Source organism: Octopus sinensis, linkage group LG3 (assembly GCF_006345805.1).
Source record: "Octopus sinensis linkage group LG3, ASM634580v1, whole genome shotgun sequence".
Classification (NCBI taxonomy): Eukaryota; Metazoa; Mollusca; class Cephalopoda; order Octopoda; family Octopodidae; genus Octopus; species Octopus sinensis.
Window position 1 is genome coordinate 110,359,955 of NC_042999.1, and position 6,025 is coordinate 110,365,979.

At 36.0% G+C, this 6,025-nt stretch overlaps 1 long non-coding RNA gene across 1 annotated transcript; it reads left to right on the forward strand.

Moving 5' to 3' along the window:
• The first annotated feature begins 532 nt into the window (after window positions 1–532).
• Window positions 533–2,708, forward strand: LOC118762783. Its single transcript, XR_004998533.1, has 3 exons — window positions 533–579; window positions 1,609–1,888; window positions 2,638–2,708. It is a non-coding gene; the product is annotated as an uncharacterized LOC118762783 (long non-coding RNA).
• The last annotated feature ends 3,317 nt before the right edge of the window (window positions 2,709–6,025 follow it).

Genomic DNA, 6,025 nt, shown 5'->3' on the forward strand with positions numbered 1-6,025 from the left:
TGGTGTCGGTGGTGGTGTTGATGGTGGTGTTGTGGTGGTGGTATTGGTGGTGTTGATGGTAATGGTAATGGTGGTAGGGGTGATAGTTGTCACAGTTGTAGTGGTGAAAGCGTTGATGATGGGGAAGTGTTGGCAATGGTGGTATTCACACTGGTGGTATTGACGGTGGAGGTGGTGATGGTGGTATTGTGATGTCACAATGATGGTGATGGTAGTAGTGGTAGCAGTGGTGTTGATGGTGCTTGGAGTGTGTATGGTCCCGGTGACTGTGGAAGTAGTGCTAGTTGTAACGAAGGCAGGGATGAAAGTGTTGGTGCCTAACTAAGAGATCAAACAGGTGATTGAATCTATTTGAGCAAACATTCTATCATCATATGAAGTAACTGAATCAATTGTTGTTGTTGTTGTTGCTGTTATTGCTACCATTTAACCCTGGGTCAGCCTTGACTAAAATAATTTGTAATCAAAGACAATCAAGCCATGACTAACCTGAGTTTCTCTCTTCTGTTTCTTTTTTTGATTTTCTTTTGCCAGGAAATACATCCAGGGTCACATTATTGAATATGTCCTCTGAAAACAGTAAGTATATGATGTCAGGAGGGATTTTGCTGTTTTTTCTATCAGGTAAACATATCACACAAAAGCTCCCTTGCTAAAATAATTTTATTAACCCTTTTGCATTCAGGTTAATCTGGCAAATGTGATGCTCATTTATTCATATTTCTTTTACTTTTACTTGTTTCATCTATTAGACTGCGACTATGTTGGGGCATGACATTGAAGAATTTCAATCAAACAAACCAGCAGCAGTACTTATATATATATATTTTTTTTTATAAGCCTAGTACTTATTCTACTGGTCTCTTTTTCCAAACCTTAAACACCATCTCTAGATGTCAAGTGGTGGTTGTGGTGGGACAGACACAAAGATATACACACACAAACAACACACATATATATATATATATATTCTTTTATTCTTTTACTCATTTCAGTCATTTAACTGCAGCACCACCTTTAAAAAATAAGTTTTCCTGTACACATGGGACTCGAACCCACACCCCTTTGTTTTCGTAACAAAAATGCTACCATTATATATGTATAAATATATATGTGTGTGTGAATATATATATATATATATATATATATTGATAGAAATGGTAAGACAACAAAAGAATGAAAGAGACCTCGATATTATGTAAACAGAGGAATTTATCAGTAAATATAATATGTGACAATTATTCGATAGCCATGATAAAACTCCGAGTTTTGGATGCCGGGTCAGAAACCCATGCCGCCATCTCTTCACTTATCCAGCCATCGAAAAAATGGTCCACTTTTTCTTTTGATAGTCAGATAACTGCAGAGATGGCAGTGTGGGTTTCCGCCCCGACATCCAAAACTCAGAGGTTTATCATGGCTACCGAATAATTGTCACATATTATATTTACAGATATATATATATATATATATATATATATATATATAAAAGAATGAACCGACTTCATTACGTAATATTTTAATAAGGAAAAGCAAATCACAAGTATTTACTCACAATCAACTTTTATTCCCTGTCTTACAAGTGTTCAATGTGGTCACCATCTGCAGCATGGACAACATCAATGTGATAAGAGAATTCCTCCCAGAGGCATATCTGCTTGGCTTGTGAGATCCCCAAACCTGACCATGCGTGTAATTCTTTTCTTGTGGGTACATGCAAAAGATCGTGTTTATGTTCCACCACTACCCACTAGCCTCGATGACTTTAAACATCGAATAACAACAGTGATCAACTCAGTGGATCATGATATGCAGTGGAATGGCATTCCGTCCAAGTGCGGAATTTATACAACATGGAAACCAGGTACTCAGCACTTGTCTCAAGAAGGTAACTCTACTTCTTTTTTTTATATGTGTGCATGTCCTTGCTTTGACATTATGTGATAGCTCTAAACAAGTGTCACCACCATGCAAGTGGTGTTGTTTGTTTCAAATCTTCTTTGGAAACATGTCTGGTTATGGAGAAATATACCTTATTTAGAAATATGTGAGGGTTGGCAAAAGATGGGCATCTTGCTATAGAAAATCTCCTTCAGCAGATTCTTTCTGACCCATGCAGGCTTGGAAAAGTGGATGTTAAAACGATGATGATGTGGTCCTTGATTTCATTTTATTTTCTTTCTGTCTTTTGGGCAAGAGGGAAGACAGTGCCAGTAACTCTCTACAGGTGGCAGAGAGGGACGATGGTATCATCGAACCAAAGATCTGGTCTGAATACTAGCAATGGTGTGGTGTCTGCTAAAGCTACACAATACATCTAACCTACAAACAAACTAGGTGGCACGGTCACGCTTGGGATGGCTTTTGATCATAGGTTCACTAGCTGGATCAAGGAAGGATGGGATATACTGCAACCAAACAACAACAACAGTAGCAGCAGCAGCAACAAAAACAACAGCAACAATAACCATAGAAAGGTATCAATCATGTTTTGTGTCCAATTCATTTGGATACACATACATGACCAATTACAAATTAAATACCAAAGTAAAATAAACGGAAATAAAAAGTATATATTAACTATTTTCATTGTTCTTATTATTGTTCTTATCATTTTGTTCTCTATTTATCACACAGAGATATCACCATGGTGTGACGGATATGTTTATCTCAAGATTGCTCACATGACAATGAGTCTTTAATAACACCCATGACATCATTTAAAGGCATGCTGTTAGTGTTAATGTTAGTGATAAGAGGTAACGGAAAAAAAAAAATTAAAATGAGGAAATAAATACTTGGTCTTTTATTTAATTCAATTTATATTTTAATTTTTTTCAAAAAGTTTATTTATTTAAATGTTTTTGAAGTATCAATGTATGTATATGAATATATGTGTATATATTCATATATATATATATTTATACACATAGCTATATATACATATATACAATCATATATATATACATATATACATATGTATATACATACATTTTGGAGGGAAAATTTTATTGAATTGTCTGTCTCTGTCAGAGCAAATCATGAAACAAGTTTCAAAGTTTTTGTTATCCTCTTTCTGTTTTCTTCTCTCCTGTCATGAACTTATGTATATATGTGTGCGTATGTGTGTGTGCTTGTGGGTGTACATGGTGCATCTGTACACACACATACACACACACGCGCATACACACACACACACACACACACACACACACACACACACACACCACACACACACACATATATATATATATAATATATATATATATATATTATATATATATATATATACACACACATATATAAATGTATATACATGCATTTACATATATACATATATATATAAATGTATGTACATGCATATATATATATATATATTTAAATATATACCACTAGCGAGCACTAGTTTACGATTGGAATATGTGAGCTATCCATTGCTGTTTAAATTAAAACCTAGATGGTTAATGAAGATGTGCAGCTATCCATGTGTGTCTGCATCTATTTATACATAATTAGCCATGCATTTTATTGTTGTAGTCACCATGATCATGTTCATCATTATCATCATCATCACCACAACACTCATACGTGTGTGCATTATATATCCATGACTTGGCTGCTTCTTTGTATTACAAAAACATGTAGTTCCATGGCACTACAACCAAAATATAAATGATCTTCATATGCACACATACACATACACATATACTCACACGCACATAGACATATTTATATATACACACATATTCATATGCACATAGATACATATATCTATTTCATTATTTCTCCTTGAAGTGAGATGGTGAACAGTAAAATTGGTGTGATATATAATATGTATATGATAAGTACTAGGCTAAAAAAGAATAAGTCTTGAGGTCAATTTGCTCAGCTAAAATCCTTCCATGAGGTACCCCAGCATGGCCATGGTTAAATAACTGAAACAAGTAAAGGATGAAAGATCATGATAAAATTTTTTTTAATAGATTCAGTTTCAAGAGAACTGTCGTCATTGTTGTCTTTGTCATCGCCGTCATCCTTGTTGTCATCCTTGTCCCCATCCTCATCATCCTCATCTTCGTCCTTGTCATCCTCATCGTCATCATCATTGTTGTTGCTTAGCTCCAGTCAAGATCTGAATGAACAGATTTAGGATCAAATAATTACCTTAGCACTGTGTATCTGAGATGGCATTATCATATATGTCCATTCTGGATTAAGTTGGATAGGTGATAGGGTGGGATGTGAACAGCATGTAGCTGATCTTTCTAGCAAAATGAGCAACTTGATAGAAGATCCTTTGTAGCTTTTTAAGCACAAATCAGAAACTGGCGTGAATAAATCGACTAATATCACACAGTCCTCCAACAAATTTTTCTGGTTTTTGTGACTGTCTTACAATTATAATTTAGCTCTACATCTTTGCAAACCTCTCTGCCTGCAGAACGGACTTGTAAATATGTGGATATGCAAGCTGTAGGAGTGGCTGTGTGGTAAGTAGCTTGCTTATCAACCACATGGTTCCAGGTTCAGTCCCACTGCGTGGCACCTTGGGCAAGTGTCTTCTACTATAGCCTCGGGCTAACCAAAGCTTTGTAAGTGGATTTGGTAGATGGAAACTGAAAGAAGCCCATCGTATATATGTATGTATGTGTGTGTATATATGTATATGTTTGTGTGTCTGTGTTTGCCCCTTCCCCCCAACCGATGCTGGTGTGGTTACGTCCCCGTAACCTAGCAGTTCATTAAAAGAGACTGATAGAATAAGTGCTCGGCTTACAAAGAATAAGTCCTGAGGTCGATTTGCTCGACTAAAGGTGGTGCTCCAGCATGGCCACATTCATATGACTGAAACAAGGAAAAGAGTAAAAGAGAATATTTTGAACTAATCTCCCTTTTGTAAGTTTACTGCATAGTGATGCTCTCTCAGATTTTTTATACCCCTTTTGATATCAATCCACTTAAAACCAGCCTTCATTCTATGATAAAAAATACCGTTTAAAAATTCAAAATGGTCCTAATTCATCTTTAACTGTGAGTTATTTGCTTTCTCTTTTGCATAAAAAAATAATTTTTAGCTGGTAAGTTTCCTTCTCTCCATAGGCCATTTAACTCTGACCAAAATTTGTTGGTACTACATTTATGATTTTAGTAGGATCACCAAAGAAAATTCTGTGCTAGTTTTCCTTTTATCTTTCTTTTACTTGTTTCAGTCATTAGACTCTGGCCAGGCTGGGGCACTGCCTTGAAGAATTTTAGTCAAATGATTCAACCCTAGTACTAACCATTTTAAAAAATACCGGTTGTTGGTACTACATTTATGATTTTAGTAGGATCAACAAAGAAAATTCTGTGCTAGTTTTCCTTTTATCTTTCTTTTAATTGTTTCAGTCATTAGACTCTGGCCAGGCTGGGGCACTGCCTTGAAGAATTTTAGTCAAATGATTCAACCCCAGTACTAACCATTTTAAAGAATACCGATACTTATTCTATCAGCCATTTTGCCATATGCTATGTTGCAAGAATGTAAATACATCAACTCTGGTTGTCAAGCAGTGTTGGACAACAAACAGAAACCAAAGGCATGTGCACACACACACACACACACACACACACACACACACACACACACAACACACACACACACAACACACACAGATGATGATCTTCATTTCAGTTTCTGTCTACCACATCCACTCACAAGGATTTGGTCTGCTTGAGGGTATAGTAGAAGACACTTGCCCAAGGTGCCATGCAGTAGGACTGAACTCAGAACCATGTACATCTACATTTGTGCCTATTCGAGAAAGTCAGTTGCTTGATACCTGAACTGCATCAAAGTTTCAAACTTAGCATCTCAGGAATTCCTCGCCAATCTAAGACATCTCTTACATCACACTTAATGGTTAGCATAACAGTCAGCATAATAGCATCAATGAACAGCATAGATTGTTTCCAGATGAAGATCAGACTTAAACATTGCATTGTGGGATACATGCGTTGTTTATAAAGTGTTTAGTTTGCCAAA